Below are 21,387 nucleotides of genomic sequence, written 5' to 3' on the forward strand. Positions count from 1 at the left end.
CCATGTTGCCTAGTTTTCAAATGTTTTCATTATGCAAGGTTCTACATATGTGTTTTCTTTTTAAATAATTAAGTTTCATACAGCTTTTTTATAGAGGACTTTAGTTTAAAAACTCTAGCCTTCTAAAGCAAGAGTTTCTCTGCAATCACATCTAAGTCATATATGTTAGCATAGCTTACACTATATTAATAATGGAAGTCTTCCACGCAAAGACAAGTTTCTTTCAAACAAAAAGAAAGTACATTTTGATTACATCATATATCCAAAAACACAATACTCTGTGGGTCATTCAGGTTAGAGTTGCCTCAGCTGAAGCTGGTTTAAGGCAAGTTTTCACAGCCACCAGGTGTGATTGATATCTTAGCCCACACGTTTCATTTCTGACAGTAACAGTGAAACCCATACTAGAAAAAATACATTTCTCACTTATGTAGTGGGGAGGAAGAGACAAAATAATAGTTTTAGATGGACTTAGTATCATTATTTGTCAAGTGATAAATATTGAACTATTGAAGTATGCTCTTCCACTACCGCCAGGCATAAGAAAAGTCAAGCCACAGCTTCAGGTGCACCACACGCACCTACCTGGGCTCCCTAAAGACACCGAGTGCTTGTAGGGCAGCATTTCCAGCACTACAGGTTGCAGGTCCTAGAGACAACCCAGCTGAGAACAGAAAACTTCAGTAAAACTTCTAACACTCACATGACTTGCCTTACACAAGACCATTTCATAATAGATAAATTTTAAGCTCTTCTTTAATTCCTACAGCAGCAGAGAGGTTTAACCAGGCAACCACAGCTAGAAAGCCGAACCTACCTTGCTTGCATCAGAGCCGGTCACTCTCTCTGCAGTTCCATGGCCATTCCTCCTAAACAGGCTCACCTCCTCTATCCTTCCTTATATTCACTCCCTCCTACCCAAATGACCTCTCTGATCAATTGCTTAAGGCCCTTCGCCTGTGTAGTGTTAGGTAATGCTCGTCCCATCAGCAAGTTGTGCTCTATCAGCTGATGCTCGTATCATCAGCCAGCAAGCAGGCCCAGGAGCTAGGTCAGGGCTGCTCCGCTGACCCTAGGGGCAGGCCTTTCCTCTAAAAAACCTCCTAGAAGCACCAGTAAGATCAGAGGAATCCCTAAATCCCAGTGCAAAATCCGAAACGAGTTCCTTTACACATTGGGCTTAAACATCAGAAGTGCACAAGAGAAACTTAAAGTACGATTCTTCTATTCTTCCTGAAAAATAGCTGGTTATTCTCGTCCTTACCACTTTTCTCTTTCCTCATCTTTCATAATTAGATGTATTGCATCAATGGCCGACCGTCAGCTCTCAGAAGATCTAGCAGAGAGTGGGTTGCTCGCTGCGTCACTCATCTGCAGCTGAATAAAGCATTCTTTCTCCTCAAGTCCTAATGACGCTTCCAGCTGGAAATAGCTAGATTTTCTCCTCTGAATAAATCAACCCACAGAAAACACCTTGCAGAAGATTAATTACAGAGTCAAGGTTGGAAGGCACGTCTGGAGGTTGTCTAGTCCAAATCCCTGGCTTAAGCGGGGTCACTTGGAGGAGGACGGCCACGGCTCTGCCCAGCCAGGTCTGAACATCTCTAAGGAGAGTCCAGCCCCTCTCTGGGCAGCCCGTTCCAGACGGGCACAGGATGCTGCCGGACACGTGGGGCTTTGCCGGGAGGGCAAAAGGCTCAGATGTAAGCAGATTTTACCGCCCCTATGGGGTGAGCTCTCCCTTCCAGGCAGATGGGCTTCTGGGTTTTCTTAAATTTAGTATTAACTGTGACGAGCTGATTTTGAACAATTCATTTATTTTACAGTTATCTATGCCGGGGTGCGGTGGCTGTTTGTAAGGAGTCTGACAGCTGATTCAGGAAGGAGCACAGGCCAGCCACGCTCAGGAACTCCCCGTGGGGTCTTGTTGCTATTTGCTTTTTTCCATCTGTGCCAAAATACACGCACTTTTAATTCAAACGAACACCACCACACAACTCTTCCCCGAGCATGTATGGACAGGGTCCCGGAGCCGCCGGTGGGCAGTCAGACAGAAGCTGTGTCCCAGCACAGCGACGTGGGGGCTGCAGCCAGCAGCAGGAGCTCACCACGGAAAACATTTTGGAGTTTCTCTGACACGTTGTTCTCTTTCACATCATTTTTTTCCTAATGGTATCTTTAATCAGAGGGGTGATAATTGGTAATAATTAGTTCATGCACTATGTTCCGGTCAGTGTTCCCTGTTCTGCCCGCACTCCACTGTCAGCGGGCTCCAAGCAGCCGCACGCGAGATGCAAAGGGGAAGCCGGGCTGTCGTGTCCACCTCCCTCCTGCCTGCCGGGGGCTGCTCCAGCCGGGGAGCGAGCACGGGATCACAACATAAAGCATTAGACATGCTCTGGAAACCCTTTGCCCAGCTGCTCATTAGTACTGCATTAGTCTGTAAACTCAAGCGCAAAGCGCCTAGTTCAAGTTGCTCTTTCTTGATGTACTTGAAAGGTCCTGTGAATTTATGGCAGGATAATGCGGAGCACAGCACCTATTTATGAGTTGATCATTTGTACAAAACCCCCCTCAAAGCGCCGAAGGTTACCATTCGACCAAGAGCTGCACTTAGCTGCTCAGAGGGCAAGAAAGCCAAGTATATGAAAGTTAAAAGCATTAATAAAAGTGTGACTTATAAATTACTTCATCTTTGTCACCCTTTTTGAAATGGGGTGAGAGAGGCCAGGGTAAATTTATTTTTTAAGTGCTTTCTGAGACCTGCAAGGGTCAGCCCTGAAATGCTGTACTCTATAAATCATTCCATGCGTATCTGATAGATGCGAGTGCATCATAACATTAACAAATATTGATTTGTTTATCATTTGCAACAGTTTATAGCTAAACAGCAGACTTTATAACATTTGTAGGGAGAAGAAACTTTAATCTGTGAGAATGCAGAACAGAAACTCCCGTGGCCACAGGAGAAAAGAGCAACCAATTTCGTTCTGTCACCCGACTGCCTGCTTGGTGTACACGTTACACTCGTATTATGAAACCAGTTATTTCTCAAAATGACTAAAATTTTCAGGCATTTCACGAAACAACTTGGATCACTGCTAAGAACAACAGTGAAACCCTGCATTAGGAGTGCTCTGTTGAATCACAGCCACGAGAAGCAGAAAATGGAGTCTGCAGCGGGCAGCCAGCGTGTGGATGTAAGCGCTACATGACGAAGCTTTTGTTGGGAGCAGCAGATAGGCATCGTTCCCCCGTCCATCCCGGGGGGCTCTGCCACACCACAGGGAGCCCTGTGCCAGGGCCGGACCCTGCTGCCCACGCAGGGCGCTCAGCACCGCTGCCCAGCCCGGGGAGCAGCACGGGCGCTGCGGCACCGCTCGCGCCATCGCGCAGCCTGGACGAGGCACAAGGAGGCTGGTGTGTATGTGGGCACGTAAACCTGCGCCTCTCTGCACGTCGCTCTTAGTCATGAGGGTCAAACAGACGTCTATAGGCACTTTGCATCACGCCTTATGGTTTCCATCCATTTTATGAAGTCACCAAAATTAGTCATTTCATAAAATGACTGGATGCGTAACTCGCACTGTGGAACACTTTACATAAATGTCCCTGGGGGTGCAGCAAGGACATGCATTTCGCAGCACCTCCAGCCTGCTAACAGCACCAGCCAGGCCACCCTGACTGCCAGCCCCACGTTTCCGGCCAAAATCAGTGACCCAGGTGTAAGACTTGGCCCTCAGCCCCCTCTCGCCTGTCTGACGGGAACAGAGCATCGGTTCGTCACTGGCCCACCAGAGATCACCAGCACCCAGGAACTGCTCTTAAAGCCTCCTGTGAGGCTTATAGACCTGGAAAAATACAGCAACACTCTTTTTTTTTTTTTTCCCCTTAATTTAACATCATGCAGCATGTTGTAAGGGCGGGGAAGACACCTGTAGCAACAGGAGCAGGTCAGAAAAAAAGACAGTAAAAATCTCACTGGCTCAGTGAGGGAGAAAAACTCTATGGTGAGTCTCTTCCTGATGCTTTAAATCATTAGATCTTAGGGTAAAACCAAACTTTTTCATTAAACAGCTACAATATAAACTGGGTTATTTTCTTTCCCCACCCTCTTTTTTAAAATAGCACAACTCTTTGCTTTTATTTATTTTTGGAACTTGACAGGCTTGATATCCAATTTCTATGCAGAACCACCCACTATTCACATCTCAGAAAGCTAATAAAGTGTAACAAAATCGCCCCAGGAGACATGTATACGGAGACATGCACAAACTTTTCACAAGAATACTAACTACGATTTCTTCAGGTGGGAAAGTAAAATTATGTAAGATAAATGAAAACAAAATCAAATAAACATCAACCATCAATAGCAAAACCTGGTTTGCAACGGATGGGCACCTTCTTTCCTGTGCGGCAGTCAGGATGCTTTTCCATGGGGAGTTCTGCAGAAGCAGAGCAGACAAAGAAAAGTGGCTTGTGTCTGGTTTTGGTGTGGTTTCTTTGCCCCAGAAAAGAGCATCGTGCTACAAGGGATTGTAGTCTGAGGGCCTGCTCCATCAACGTGGGAGAAAATATTTGTATTCATGCTTCAGCATAAAGCAGGAGTAGGCTCTTGTCCGTAGTGCTTCACACCACAGCAAGTCAGTACCACGGTGAGTGTTACCGCACAGGGAATCCCGGATGGGTGGCACATCAAACCAGAAACAGAGCAAAAAGGAAAAACGGGTGGAAGCCAGCCCGAAGGGAACGGCACACCGGGAAAGATGAGCGGAGTTAAGGGAAGATCAGCTTTAAAAGTGACAATGCTCGATCTCAAAGGCGGGTCACTTGGCCAGAAGACACATAACTGACTGAGAAACAAACTCTTCAGGGACTGAGAGAAAAAAAAAGCAGGCTGCTTGCCAACAAGGCAGCGTGCGGGCAGCCGGCCTGTCACCTGAGCAGTGCCCGCAGCACAGCACCTGGCTGCTTGGGTTTGCAGCACCCCGACGTCCCCTCACGGCCGCAGCCCAGAACCGGGCCCGCCAGGCACGTGGCTCCAGCCCGAGGCTGGCAGCAGCAGGTTGCTGAACCCCTGACGGATGCGGGGCCGCTTCCAGCCCATGCTGTGGGGGCTGCAGCCATGGTTTCACCTGGGAATGTGCTGGAAGCTAATGATAAAGAAAAAAGGAGCGTCTGCTTCTGTGTCCCTCCCATCACCTCTCCTGCAGATGCTCAGGACACGCTCCTAAAGGCATAAGAATACTTACCGTGCCACAAGAGAGGCAAAGTCCCTTACTGAAGTGATCTGAAAGGAGCAGTTTCTGCTGGGAATTATTTCTGGCTGTTAGGGAAACCTGCATTTATTGTCTTCTGTGATTTACTATAGCCATCTCCTTTTGTGCACTGTCTGGCCTGCTGTAAGGCTTCTCGGGGTATTTCTTTGGCTTGGTTCAAGGTCCCATATAAAACATTTTTCTTGTCCTTTTATCTTCCCCTATTCTAAAATACCACCAACAACTAGAATCTAGGAAGTTAACAGTAACAAGTAAAGCAAAGAGGTCTCACGGAGGTGGTACAGCATCCCGCTAACAAACACATGAGTGTTGCCCAGCTGTCGCACGTGGCTGTAAGGAGCAGAAACAGCTGGCGTGGCTTCACCTGGCAGTTGCTGTCACCTGCAGTCCCCAGCAGGTCACACTGACCAGCTCCAGCCTTGGGGACATACTGCAGAAGAGCAAAGTTAGAGCATCTTGTACCTGGTGAAGTCCTACATCCCTCATATAATGCACTATTTGCTTATGAAGAGATGTCCTTCTTGGGGCAAATAAATGGCAGCACGAGCCGAGAAGAACCACCTCTGCTCCACGCAGTGAGTTTTGGCTGTGCTGCCTCGCACCTGGCTGCTGGCATCCTCGGGATGGGCACGGGATGCTTGAGGGCAGTGTATTGGAAACCACGGGGCTCTGCTCCAGAAAGACACAATGCCAGAATTGGCCCCATATCCTGGCATTATGGCACCATTGCTCGCAATGTGTTTTTTCCGCAGAGCTCCTCCTCACTTAGACTTACTTCCCACTTACTCACTTACTTCCCAGGAGCAAGCTGCACTTGTTATAAGCCCAGCGCTTTGTCTTAGGCAGCTCCCGTTCATTTTAAAGCTCCTCCGTCTCGACCCACGCAAGACATGGTCACGATAAACACCCCCGTACAGCCGGCCACAGGCGCAGCGGGCAGCACGAGGCGCAGGCTGTGCCCAGGGGCTGAGACCAGCCCAGCTCGTGCCGGGGGTGAAGGTGCTGGGGCCGGCACCAGCCCCAGCCTGGTCCAGGGCTGCAGCACCGCGCCTGCACAGAGCGTCTCTCCAGCACGGGAGAGACAACTCAGCAAGACCCTCTCTTACCAATTACAGGTCGTCAATATTGACTATCTGAGGGATTTCCATGCTCAGGAAGCAAATTAGAAACTCAATACCTGAACTATTCCTAAATGCAGTTATCAACTTCAGAGTTTTATCTCATAAAACCAATTCAGCTTAGAGTTTAATTCTATTAAATTAGGGCTTAGAAATAAGATTTGCTCTGAGAATGAATGCATCATTAGTTTTAAAATGCAATATACTGAAACCCAAAATGTGCAGCATTACAGTTTGAAGAATAAATGAGTAGAGATGGCACCCAAATGTACTTCTCCCTAAATATATTTACCAGCCTTGGAAAAATCTGTCGGCTCATTAGGATGGCAAGTCTTTCAGTGTGTGGGACGTCCCCCTTCTTTAGGGAATGATAATCCTCTTGTGTCTCTCCTTGGCACAAGTTTTTCCTTTGTTCTTAAAACCTTCTTATTTCAGCAGCTGACAGAGAAAAAAGAATCAGCATCCTCTTTCTTAATAAAAATGCCACAATGAGATCCTGTCGGGCTGGTGCCAGGCATGTCAAAGGAGCAGGTACTAACACAGGAAACCTCAAGAACTACCTGTTTTGTGTAAGTTACAGTATATGGAAGAGTCACGTAGGGCTGTTTTTTTTAAATCAGACTTCCAATACATGAAAAGCACCCTTCCATGGGGTGCATGTAATCTCTGAATAGGGCCCTTAGTTTCCTGTGGTATTGTATTAAAACTCATGTTTGATACAATAATACAGGGATAGAATATGTTCAGAAGAGGACAAGGTAGCCCAACGGTGCCTGTCCCCTTGCATTATGAACCGCTGCGTGCTCTTTCATGCAGTACTGGCCAAGCAGATGCGAGCCCAACGCATGCCTGCAGTATTAGGATTGTATGATTGAAGGTTAGGATAAAATAGACAGAAAAAGGCAAGAACCACCCCAAAGGCACTGGAAGTCCTAAACAGAAATAAGATGTTCTGGTGATACGTTTCACTGCAGATTTTATTTCAGATAGTCCAATGAAAACAGGAGGATACCACTCAGGCCTGGCCACCTACTTTGGAATTAAAAAAAAAAAAAAAAGCCACTGTTTACCGTTTTAAAATAAAAACATCTACAACCAGTACTGTACTGTGAGTTAGCAATCTGTACTGTTCTATACCATCATAAAGTAATTGGTAGTCCATTGTCTCTCACACCGAAAGGCTAGGTTAATGCTTTTAAAGATGTATTATAATACGTGTTAATTTGCTATTTTTATTCAAGTGGACTATAACAGTTTTGTTCTTATTAGAAGTACAAAAATAAAACTAACTCAAATGATCTCATTATAATTTTTGGTACCAGAAGAGTCATATGGAACAACACAATTGACTCTATATAGCCTAAAATACTTTCCAGGAAGCATATTAATGTAGCAACTCATTTGAAAATGCATGCCAAAGCTGTGAAAGTAAAAAGGACAAAATTATCTATGTCCATTTTGTTAGTTAGGCAGCAGCTCTGGGGGGTGATGCCCACATTATCATCCCCTCTTCAGTCAGGACCTGATTTTACAATATTGAGCAAATTCTCACATAACCACATTTTTATTTTGCCATATGACTTTTCTCTTCCTTAGTTTTAAAATTACATTTAGATCAAAACAATCCTTGTATTTTACATGATTAAAAGTCTCAACCTTTCCCTTTTATATTCCATCTTCAAAAGCAGCAAGTCAGCCTTCCTCCGTGCCAGGCAGAGCTCTACCAAATATTTTATAGTTCTGCTCCAATTCATATCTGCTTTTACTTGGTTTTCATTCAGTGGCATGAACTATCTGTTCCAAACAGTGAAACAGAACAGCTCCGCTGAGATGCTACAAGGCTGCTGACATTTGGAATACTATTTTCAGTCCTATTTTACATATGCTTCCAAAATTTAGTCTACAGAAAAATAAAAATCAGTTAGAAGATGGGCTTACCAGTGTCTCTGGAAATGCAGATGACCTACTTTCAGCCATAAAGAACGGGAAATTTGCACTGCTATTGGCAGCAAAGTTAAAGCAAGGAAAGAACCAACACCAATACCTGTGCAAACGCCCAAGCAAGAAAACTGCCACTGAGAACGGGGCTTTGGAAAGAGAGGTGACGGCGGCCCAAACCCACTGAAAGCATGCATCACCGCTCGGCTTGAGTAATGAAAAAATACTGTTTGATTTATTGTCTCCAATAGATTCCCAGGAAAAATCCTCCATTCTGAAATGATCTTTTTTCCTGACTACTCGTAACATGCAGGAAAACAGCTGGGAAACAAAGTGGTTTAATAAATGTAGCACAAGGGTAAATATTAACTTAGATATCTTTTAATGACGCATTTTACAAAAATCCATAGTGAGATAAAAGGAAAAAGAGAGAGGAACACAACCCCAAAGTTTTTCAAAAAGGGAACTAATTCCTTAAAAAGAAAACTAATTAGAATTAATCAAGGCATTACCTAAGGAGAGGGATTAAAGGGAGAGAGAGAAAAAAAAAAAAAAAGATTTAAGTCTATTAAAAACGACCATATTTGTGGACAAGGCAACAACTATAAACTTCCTATTGATACTTCATTTTTGTGTGGCTCTTTCAGACTATAAACAAATTGTAAAAGATGGCAACAGCTAATTTAAAAAATAAAAAGCGAAGTGTTGTGGCAGAGTCTAAATTGAGTCTGACAGTCAAGGTCACGTAACTTTTCACATTTATTTAAAGACATTGCTTTGATTCCTGAAAAATATTGCAAGATATACACACACAAGTCTGGGGTCAGGATAGCCAGCCTTTGAGGACTACATTGATGGCTTATTGTCCATTGCTTTAAAAGGAAAAATAGCAATAATTTTTTAAATTGACAACTGTTGTATAATTACCAAACTATAGAATATTGTCAGAAATTCTTGATATAATTTTTTGAATTATGCTTTGAGTGTAACCATTATGTCTTAACCAGTCCTGTTACGCCTCAATAAGTTATTTCAGGAAATTTTAAAGAAATGTTTGCTGCTTTAGTTCACACACATGCAAAAAAATTTCATTATATTATTTTTTAATTATTTTAATTGCATTTATATTGTTCTAGTCCTTTTACTGCAAACTTTGGGAAAATTTGTTAAAGCTAGTTCTGAAATTCATTATCTGTAAAGAAAATTAGTTGAGCCTTCAATGCATGTTTCTAATATGGAAGTATCACATGAAGAGAAAGGATCTCCTGTCTAATGCAACAGTTCTCCTGGGCCCATTAAAGTCTTTATAGGTGGATCTCACTTATATCTTTGTTTAAAAGAAAAAAAAAAAAAAACAGATTCTGAACAGAACTGGAGCCTATTTGATGTTCAGCCTCTATTGTCTTCAAGGCAGACCTGAATGAAAGCTTGGAATTAAACAGTCTTTGAATATAGTTTTCATGGAGATCACTGAAAGAGATATAAAATAAAGCAGAATGGTTCACACTTCCAGGCTTTCAGAGCCAGCTGACACATTTCCCCTCACTCATCCACTTTCAAAGTTTATAAAAATTATGATACAATTTTGTCACAGTCTTTTTATAAATTAAAGGCAATAATCAGATTTTTTTTTTCCTTTGTAAAATTCCTTTTCAGGACCTGCAGCTTTTCTGGCTTCTTCCTTACTGCAGTGCACAAACAAGTTCGAATATTCACATTTGCCCTGTTCTTTGAGATATGACTTCTGGAGTCACTAATACATATTTTAATTGGGACACAAATATCAAGTAACCAATATTTTAATCTTACACAAAGGTTATCAGTGAAATAATGGCTGTTGAAAGCAATAGGAGGTTTGACATTACTTTCGGGGAGCAGGGGACATTTCACCCCAGCTGTCTGCAACACAAATGACATTCCTTAGGATTATATGTAAGATGCATCCTATGGGTTATAAAACACAATAACCAGGATACGGTCAAAAAACTTTCTCACCTAATAGTGGGTCTCTATCCAGGGATCTTGGCCTAAATCTTTAAAACTAATGCTTTTTTATTTAAACAATAAATAGTAGTGAAACTTATCCCTTCCATTTGCTATTCTTCTCATTTACATAGATCTTCAGGATGCTTGAGCTTCACCACTCTTTGTTATTGAAATAAGCTGCTCTGGGTATTGCTCTGCGCTGCTCCCCCCGTGTGCGGCACGAGGTGCTGGCCATGATCCCCGCCACGAACCACCTGAACCCACGCCGAAGGCTGGACGGGGCTGGGAGGAGGAGAGTGGGGTCTCCCCACATCACGAATGAGAAAACAAAGGACGAAGAACAAAAAGAGCTTTTTCAAGCACACAGGTAGCCTGGCGTGTGTTTGGACCAGCTGATGATTAAGAGCTTTGACACAGATTCCTCTGTCATTATGTCTTGTGGGCCCTGCGTGTACTTCCTCAGCATTAGCTGAACCTGGGGCTGCAGTCGTTCCCCTTCCAGTGAGCCCCAGTGCCGTGCCGCGTCCTACAGACCTGACGGGGCCTCGGTCCGAGCCCAAAGGTACGGGAGGGAGAGCCCCTCAACACACAAGGACTGTGTGGGATGCTCACGGGGCAGATGCTAGAGAAGGGCGAAGCATTACTGTCACCGAAATTATCGCTGAGTTCCACATTTCCCACATGGTCTGTCTTTGGAAAACACATCCTTTCCCATTGTTTTTGCAGCCCCCTACATGCAATTTTCTTGGGATAAAATTCCTACCTGACATAGATTATGAACATTGTCTTACTTTTTAAAATTATACCGATAGATTATTTCACAACATTAATAGTATTATTACAAATAATAAGTACTATCCTTCTTACCAACAACAGTTTTGAAGGCTCAAGACGTAAGACATAAATATCCCACATATGCTGTGGCTGCACATCTCCTCTCTCAACGTGCTGTTGCATCATTTTTCTTGACGTTTGGAGAAGTATCTTTCAAGGAGGTGCATTTAACATGTTTTGTAACTGTATTTAGGTAGTGCTTTCTGTCACTTGAGAAGATTATTTTAAAATGGAACCACAAAAAAAAAAAAAACACTCAGATAAAACACGCCATGCCAGACTCATTATGCTAAATATATTTTTCACAGTCTTCGTGTTCTCACTTTGCTATTTTTCGTACCGAGGTACGTGGGTGCCTTCTCACATGGCGGCATTGCCCAGACCGACCGTGGCAGGTTCCGGAAGGCTGCGCGCACACGGCGCACACCGGCACCGGCAGCCCTGGCACATGGTGGTGGGGTGGCCGGAGCACGACTGCACCAGCGGGGCAGTAGGTGGGTGCCGGAGGAGGGAATTCCTAAAATCCCACAGAAACACTGCCACAAGTCAAGCAAAGCCGCTCGATGTGCCAGGCAACTGACTCGCCTCTGAACAGCCACCTGACGCGTAAGCCCCACGGGCGAGGTGCGAGAGCGTGCGGGGTGCGTGCCCCGCAGCCCCCGGCAGCGCCCCGAGCAGCACCATCCTGCCACGCAGGGCCCGGCACCAGCAGCACCATCCTGCCACGCAGGGCCCGGCACCGCCGTGCCCCTGGCCCGCTGGGCGTGCAGCGAGACGAGCCAGCGGCACGCGGGGCCCGGGGCGCCGCCAACAAAGCACCGCCTGCAGCCAGCCCCGGCAGCCGTCCGAGCGCGCTATTCATCTCCTTGTTCGGATGAAGGCAGGATGCATAAAGAGGAGTGAGAGAGAAAAGGAGCGGAGTTATAAAAGGAAAAGGAGAAATCATAAATTAAAAGAGAGACAAAAAGCTCTTCTGGACATTTTTTTCTGTGCAGGGCAGTATAGGAGGAGAAGCGTTAAGCATTACTGTGCTTCTTCATCTAATGACACAGAAAGAAAAAAAAAAAAAAAAGCCTTTTCTGCAAATAATTCAAGTAAACAATCTCCAGAAAGCATGAACAACAATGCCAAATTTCTTGAAATTAGCCAAGCTCACAGAATCAGCAGGCTGCTATTGCTGCTTGGAGTCTGCGTTTCCAAAACCGTGGATGAGGCAATTTGTGGGAGGGAAAAAAAAACAAGAAAAGGGCAGAAAAAAACAGCACCTTCCTCCTCCATTATCGTTCACCTGGGGTTTAGCTCACCATAAATTTCATTTCAGAGGGAAAAAAAATCCTGTGACAAACTCACCTTGACTAAATATCGTTTCCTGGTTTCGAACAAAGATGTGATCCACTTTAACTTGCTAAACACTTTGTCACTGTTTTATATGCACCACATCCAAGGAAGGGAAAAAATAAAGGAGAGATTTTTAGGTCAAATGATTAAGGAGAAAAGGGACTTAAACCAACAATTTTTTAAAGTTCTAATTGTTTGCTTATTGACACCAATTTACATGGAGCCACTTAGTGAATAAAGGTTTTCACAGTACATGGCACTTCTTTATGTCAGTTTTTAGCCATCATGTCACAGCCCGGCTTGAAAAGAAGAAATGCTGAAAACTCGTAGGCCAGAAATGAACAGCCTATTAAGATCTGAAAAGCTGTCATCCCCACTGAAAAGACTTGCGTCAGCCACTGAGGATATATTTTAAACCGCCTGTCCGCAAGAAAACTTTAATAATGCAGCCTTGCTCTAATGTCTTGTGAGAGGAGAGGCAATTTTACTTCTTCTATTAACCCAACGTGATTACAATGGCTTATTTCATGGAATATTAAGTTCAAATTCTGCTCCCTGGGAGGACAATAAAAAAAAGAGTGTGCTTATGACATTGCCCGAAATAGCCACAAGGACCGCAACTCCTTGGTGCTTTTAATGCATCCAAGCAGTAATCCACCTTAATTTGCTAATGGTTAAGTAAATTAGCAACAAAATAATAAAATACAAAAAGGTATCAACACAGAGGTAAAGTGCTTTCCTCTAAAAATATTAAAATAACAAAACAATGTTTGCGCGGAGATTGAGGTGGCCTTTCAGCCCCCTCCCTCCCCCCACCGATTCAAGGGGAAAAATAAACTCCTTGTGTCGGACGGGCTTTCGCCATGAGGCAATCATACGCGGAGCATTTTGTGCCGAGACCACAGCTGGGGCGGCTTTGTGCAGATGGAAGCGTTAATAACTGCCTGGGAGCCGCAAGCGCGTCCGCCGCTACCTGCGCGGCCTGTGGGCGCGGGGCAGGCACGGAGCCGCGGGTGCTGGGGCGCACCGGGTGCCCCCACGCCACGGGCACCATCCCGGCGGAGGGGCTCGGCTGCGCCACGGGGCACCGTAGGTGGCCCCACGCCCTCCAGGAGTGCTGACCGTCGCCCAGCGCGACGCGGCCTGCTCCGGCCTGGTACTCGCTGGCCTAGCGGGAACCCATGGGCCAGAGCCTGCCCTCCGCTGCGTTCAGTACTCAGCTGTTAGAGCAGGGCTCTTGGCATCGCCAGTACCAATCTCGACAAAATACAAAATCAAACGGGAGCGAAGGCGCCCGCCCAGCTCCCTGGCACTTGCCCTCGTCCCTCGCCGCAGGCAGCGCAGAGAGCGAGCTCCAGGGGCTGCAGGGGGGCACCAAGGCCTGGGCAGCGAGGGCGGGCGGCGGAAACCTTCATCCCAAATGACGTGTTTTGCCTCTAAACTGGTTGGGGATATACAGGAAAACTTCATCACCCACCCTTTCTTGCACCATCTTCCTACAACGTTTTTTTTTTTTCCCAATGTGGAAAAGGAAATATTTTTTTCATTAAAAAAATAATAATAATAATGTATGCAAATATCTGGTGCAATTATAAATAGCCACCATTATTTTTTTTTCTACCTACTTCAACAATTCCAAAGCAAAAAGGCAAACTTAAATAAATACATTTTAAATTGCCTGCTGTGTAATAGTAAGGAGACTCCATAAAACTAGAACAATATTTATTTCTTCTTTTCTTAACAGCTCCCTGTTTTATTAGGCCCATGTTCCAAAGCGATCTGATAAGAAGGAGTGAGGCTAAATGGCAAATGGCAAACATCCCAAATCGCAACCTGATGTATTTCCACAGCCCTGACCTTCAGATAAAAATCATACAGAAATCTGCAAACCCACCAAATATGCAGCACCACATGCTTCAAGCATTTTCAGACACAACAGTCGGGGGCAAAAAAAAAAAAAAAAAAGGGCGTTGCTATTTAAAGCATTTAGCCTTCCCCTCCCTTAGAATTTAAGGATTATGCTCATATATGGCACGTACGAGGTGCATATAGACAGCCACCATCAAATCAAAACGTTTCTTACATCCACAGAGGATACTGTGGGCATACAGCTGCCTATCTGTGACTATCAGAGAAACACATTATATATAAAGAATATATCCTAGTGCTATATTATATGTATATTTAGGAAAATACTTCAAACAGCAAAAAATTTTGCAGTGTGAAATTAGCTAAAATTATGACAACTGTAAGAAAAAAATTATACGGACAAAATTTGGGTCTGGTGGAAGAATTCTTTGATGTCTGGATTCCAATTTAACCCCGACTGAGTTCTAAGAATCAAATGAACAAAGTATATCATACACCCCAAGTCTGCTTGTCAGTGCTAGTCATCATTTTTATTTTATTCTTTCCAGCCACATGTATTTACAAGACCCTGTTCTGACATTTCCTCCCTTCTTACTGGATACGGCTAGTTGCCAAACACATTTGTGACACAGTCCAACTCTGTATTTATTTATTCATTAAAACACATGCATTAGTATCAATAAATATGTATAACAATATTTTCCTCATATTGCCATACAGATTGTTCCATAAGCATATGTGTAGGTAGGATGCTGTGGGGTAAACACACAGAAATATGTGCAGATCTAAAATTTTAAAAATATTTTTAGTCAAAAGCCTGTGTCAATAAATACTGCATCTTTTCCTACATAAAAATGCACTGGGACTGTGTATAGCAGTACATTTACTAAATAAGACTATAGGTGAATAATAAAGCTGTGCTTAAATACACATTAATATTTTCAGTATTATTTCATCAAGGTGCTGGCTATCTATGGCATGCATTAGGGAACATCACCTTCATTTTCTAAAGGGACATCAGCATGAAGCCTCTATGAACTGTACATATTACATGCTGAATAAATAGCATAATCCCTACCATTTGTGTGTTTTGCATATAAAAATCACTTTTTCTTCAGGTACTGAACCACTTTATCCTATAAAGTGAACGAAGCTTCAGGATTTTTAAAGCAGTTGTAAAACATTAATAATATATCTAGGTTGTTTAAAGAATATTTCCAAATAACATGAAATATTTAGTCCACTCCCCCCCATCCCCACCCTCAGCACTACCACCACCATAAAAAGATAAGATTTATCATGAAATGTTTGAGGGATAATCAGCCATTTTTGGCCAATATATTTTAATATTTATATACCTGACATAGCTGAATATAAATGATACATCATGATTTTCCATAGTGCATGGAATTTATACAATTAACTGAGTGATCCAATGGCTTTAGGGCACACAAGGTGCAAACAATGTTACAGTGGTTTGCTGATTATTGTTATAAATCTTATAAACCATAGAGACATTAAGGTGCATTTTGTTTACACCGTTTATTTTCAAATATTATATAAAACAATATTATTTATCATTAAAAGAGTTACACTTTCCCAGTGTATTAATTTCATGAGCTACATTTATATAACTATTTAAAAAAAAAACAGCTTATACAATACATGTCTAAAATATACAGTAAAAAATTATCATTTTCAAGTTATTTCTAAGAATTATGTTTCTGTAATTTTAAAATCAAGGAAACATTTAAACATTATCTGTATCTGGAATGTCTAATTAAAAAAAAAAAAGTTAGACCAAGAAATCCATTTAATTTAAATATACCCTGCACCCTCGCACACAAACGTGTGCTTTTATATAAGAGCACATACATCTCTGCACACCAGCACAGGAGGTGCAGCATGCTCACCCTCAGCATGCTATTTTGATGATGTTTCTTAGCCGTATTTTAAAAATCAGAAATATGTAGTTTGAAAAGCTTAATCTACAATTTTGTAGAGAAAAAAACATGTACAAATAATCAGGCTTGGATTTTATAATGTGAATGTATTTTTCCTTGGAAAGAGCTACATTCACTGTGCTTTTATTCCTATTACATATAAATGTAGGATCACTGAGCACCTATACTTACAAATAAAAATTCCTAAAAATGTTCTTAAACGGTTACAATGCTCTAGTATTGTTTCAATTATTTTCATTTAGTTTTGCCTGTTTTTTGAGATGCTGTAGTCACAGAATGTGAAATTTGAAACACAAACAGTTCTGAGCTGAGCTCTGAAAATCGTGGGGTTGTCCACCCGTTAGTAAAAGGGAACTGAACACTGCAGCTGCTTATCAAATCAGTTTTATGTTTCTGAAATGAGTTCCTGCTGCTGAGCCTGAATTCATAGACAGTCAGAAAAAAAAAATAGATTGATATAGCCCAAAACAAAACCTCTGAAAACACATCTAAGGTACTCTCTTTTTATACATGTATATAGACAGATGGGTGTATTTGTTTTAGACCTATGGAAACAGAATGTACTTATTACATGTATGTGTGTGTATGTTGATATAAAATCCCTGAAAAAAGCACGTTATAAATCCCTACGTTTTTACTGTAGATTTTGTTTGCTTTACGAGAAGTAAACAAGTACTTTCTCTCCTATTCTTTCTGTACTACTGGCAATCAGGTATCTCACTACTATTTTTCTCATTCAGAAAGCACATGCATTCCTTGCTGAACACAATCAGAATTTTTCTTAAATTTACATTTTTTTTCTTCTGTTAAAACAACTGAAGAAATAAAAAGGACAATTTTGCTATTTACTGTCCTTTTCCACATTAATGTAATACCAGCTCAGTGAGTAACACAGAATTTGCTTTTCTCTTCAGTATGTACTGACCTGTTTAATGATTTCTTTCAAATGCATTTAAAATATAGAAATACATAACACAAATGTAAAAATGTACAGAATTGTCTGTTGACTTCAGAGATCGGCAGTGTTTTGTTGCAAATTTGAAGGTGCTAAAATCTCATCAATGACTGGGAAATACTGCTAAATACAAGCTCTGCTAACTTTATTTTTAATGACGACTTTAAAAAACAGGGATCAGCGAGGTGAATGTAAAAACTGTTAATCTTAAATTTCTACAAACCCAAGTGTCAGGGCAAGCATGTATGGTGCATCAAGCATAACAAGATGAAAACGAGGAGGTGTTGGTGAGGAGGGGGTCCTAGACACTTGCTTTTCTTGAATCCCTCTGAATACATTTCACAATTCATCAGTTTTTGTCTTTCCTGCCACGAGTGAGGACAATCAGACCAGACACCCATTAGATTTTTCATGCAATTTTTTTTTTTCTTGTTCATGACATGTTGGCAGGGAGGATGGCAATTCTGAAATCTTACCAAATGAGAAAAATGTCAGAAACTGAACTGACAGCTAGTGGTTACTATGGTGATAGGTGATATTGAAAAAAAAAATAAAATAAGACTCAGTTAATTCAAAAGGAATCAAGTTCAGTATTTTTAAGCCAGTTGATACAGATGAAAACTTAATCCCAACACTGGGATGTTATCTTGTTTTAGCTAAGAGCCAAAGAAACCATTTACTTGATTAAATAATTAACTAGCTACAACTAAATATACAATGAATATTATAGTTAAAACAAAAATAAATACATGTATAATAATTTGTTTATAAAAATAAAACAGTCCTATTAGAAATAGCAGATTAGGAAAAATATTCTGGCTGTATAAGTAATCCAGAATTTTCTCCTACATAATCACAATTACCTACATGGCTCCAGTATTCTAACGTCAGTTTTGAGAGAGAAAGAGTAGTTTCATTCAATGACAAAGACAAATCAGCTTGGAGGTAAGTAAAGCTGCTGACTGATGTCTTCAATAGGAAGAAGGCTGTGCATGCAAGTTCTGCAGAAACCTGAATATCTCCATATTTGTGTTTATGTATTTTATGGGCTTTTTAAAAAATCCCAGGGGAGCTATTTATGGGGCCAAAATAACGCGAGATCTGGTGTTCTCATGATATTTCCATCTAGGAATTGAAACACTAAAATGCCATGAGAACATCAGATCTCGTGTTATTTCGGCTGCATTAATGGTTCCCTTAGGTATTAACAAAGCCCATGAAAAACAAACACAAATATTTGAGGCAGAAATATAAATGCTAGAATATCCACCACCCCTCAGCAGAAATCCAGTACACCATACACACACACACAAAATCTGCCTTTCTCTTCTTAAAGCCAAATTTGTGTAACCACACACAATTACAATTAATATTATATTAAATTTTTTTGCCAACCACCTCTATTTTTCTGGTAGAAATTTAGTTTCCTTACATTCCTTGAGGAAGATTATTTTAATATAAATGCTCGTGAGGTTTTAGGGATATTGTTATGAAAATCACTTTTTGAATGCAAAAGCCACCGAAATAATTTGAATTTTGAATGTGCTACCTAGGCAGAAGTTTGAGAAGTTGTGACTGGAAGCATACTTAAATAAGACAAAAGGTATCTCTTGTGTTTTGGAAGTTCATCACATTTCCATATATGTTTATTTAAGCTGAATCACAATGTAGCTCCACGTTTAAAGGAGATATTTAACTTAGCTAAAGCAAAACGTTAGAAGACATCAGGTCCTTCCAGAATAGCGAGCAGCTAGGAAAAAGCAGGATTCTTATTTATAACAGCCAGTTGGTATTTAATGATGAGGGAAAAAAAAAAAAAAAAGGAGCAAAATACCCAGGAAAAATGAGATAGTGTGTATTACAGGTTAGCAGTTTCTCACTGCTCACTGGGCAGACTACATTGCCATCTACTGGGAGAGAAAAGTTAAAATTCCACTAAAGAGCCTGTATTTCAAAAGGCTGGAAAATTAACTGGAAAAATGCCCAATCCAACATTCGGCACCGAACAAAAAGAAAAAAAAAATTGTCACTGAAACATCAGTTCCTTTTATAGCTCATTATGTGCTACTTCTGCAATCTCCTCCCAGCATTTTCCTTCCTAATTTCCAGCCAAAGCCTCTCCTCAGCTCCCGCCAGCTGCTGAGGAGCAAGTTAACAGCACGCGGAGACCGCAGCACCGGCAGCGCCAACACCAGCACCCCTGCACCAGCACCACCAGCAGCAGCACTGCCACAAGGAGCACCAGCACCACCACCAGCACCACCACCAGCACCACCACCAGCACCAGTGGCCACCACCAGCCGCGTGGTCCCTGCAGATGGATCCCAGGACAGGGCGGGTGGGATGGGATGGGACGGGACGGGACATGATGGGACGGGATGGGTGGGCAGCCCTGCTGCCCCGGGGGTCTCCCCCAGTGCCAATGCCCAGCACGTGGCCCCTGCCTGGGGTTGGCACTGGAGCTTTGCAGCACCAGCAGCCCCCGACCCCTCATGGCATGGGCCCAGAAACAAGCGGATCCCAGGTGCGTTGCCCGGTGCCACTCCAGGGTGCTGCTTCCAGCAGCACCGCAGTAATACAGGAATCCACGTCCTTTGAAACCGGGCAGCTCTCGTGTTCCTAAGTGACTCCTGTGCTTTTCGCCTCCCGTGTTGTTATTTGTTTTACAAGGGAGCCCAAGCCCACTCCAGCCCCCGCCATGCAGAGCACCGGATGCTGACACAAGGCACATCATCTCCTGAACACGTATGGCCATGGCACACAAGACAGAGAATAACAAGGGGGGGAATCTATCATTACTTTAAAGGTGGGAAATTGTAAGAGCAGCTACTCACAAATCCAGCATCAGCTACTCACCCGGGCTCAGCCCATCCCTTTCTTCGCCCCGCCATAATACTACAGGTCCATGGGACAAGTAGCTGAGTGCCACAGCCCAGATCCTGCTCAGTTTTCTGTGCCAGGAACGCCACTGACACCATCCATGGCCTCAACTGACCTCTTGCTTCCCATCTACTGCTTCCACGTATCCTCCAGCCAGACACCAGCAAGCAGGGAAGCTGGCCAGGCTCCAGCACTGAGGCCAGGGTCAGAGCAGAGCCACCACAGACAGCACAGGAGAGGGTTGAAATGAAGAGGAGCATGTGAGGACCACCACATGGTGGGCTGACGGAGCTGGAGATGGGTTAGGCTGGGCTGGAGGTGGCCCAGGTTGGGCTGCGGGTGGGCTAGGTTAGAACGAAGGTGGGCTAGGTTGGGTTAGAGGTGGGCTCCCCGAGCTGCTCCACGAGAGCCTACATGGCTGATTGTCTCCTCTTACCAGCACAGCTGAGCAAGAAAAAGCAGGTCACAGGGCTGTGAGAGGCTTGGCTGTGCAAAGCAGGGGGAGGTGGTAGGCAGCAAGCTGCAGAAGGGACAGAAACAGGCTTAGGCTGTAGTTATTCCAGGAGCTAACGCAGTACCCCGTACGTTACACCCCGTACTCAACACCCGCATTCCTTGTCTTGAGCAGCAAACCTGCTTCTTCCTCAAAAACACACAGAAGCTTTCAGAAAAATGGTGACCTATAAATAAAAATTGTTTCTGAAATACTTTCAACCTGTATCTACAATGCAGAACTTCCCCTGTTCATTATAGGGAATAAAAACAACGGCAGCTTGTTCCCATGCCCGAATGCAGGAACAGAAAATTTTGGAACCGTAACTGGATTGGGAGAGTCCCTTTGTCCTCTGACTGCCAAACAGTGTCACAAAAGCCAGGCGTTTTAAGGTCAGGCCGTACTAAACGCGTTTCTGTCCCTATGGCTAAGTTCATCGGAGTCAGGACTTCCTAATGAGAGGTCTGCATTTTCAATGCAAATAGGATTTCTATCAGGATACATTTTCATGACGGGTCTTTGCAGACAAAACAACTCCCCTAATATCAGTGATGGCTCCTACATTTAATCACATGTATTACTGCATAAAAGCGGTTTGGGGGCAACAGCAAAACAAGTTCTTTTTATACTTGCACTAAAAAAAAAAAAAAAGTCTCATCAACAGAATTATACTAAAAGGAAAAAAAATGCATTTTAAAATAAATGCAACTGAAAAAAAAATAGGATCTGGGAG

The 21,387-nt window shown here is 42.9% G+C and overlaps 1 protein-coding gene across 8 annotated transcripts in view; it reads right to left on the reverse strand.

Annotated features, from left to right (window-relative positions):
• The window catches only part of ZFHX3 (zinc finger homeobox 3), a 618,952-nt gene that overhangs the window by 484,305 nt on the left and 113,260 nt on the right, over positions 1-21,387 (reverse strand). For 4 of the 8 annotated variants that reach the window (XM_080552448.1, XM_080552441.1, XM_080552437.1 and 1 more), the window contains exon 1: positions 818-924. The exons of 3 other annotated variants lie outside the window; for them this stretch is intronic. The gene's annotated coding sequence lies outside the window, so the exon portion shown is untranslated. Of the gene's footprint in view, positions 1-817; positions 925-21,387 lie in introns of those variants that run through there. One more of the 8 variants, XM_080552449.1, reaches the window with a different exon arrangement.

Source organism: Anser brachyrhynchus (assembly GCF_964034855.1).
Source record: "Anser brachyrhynchus genome assembly, chromosome: 12".
NCBI classification, from domain to species: domain Eukaryota; kingdom Metazoa; phylum Chordata; class Aves; order Anseriformes; family Anatidae; genus Anser; species Anser brachyrhynchus.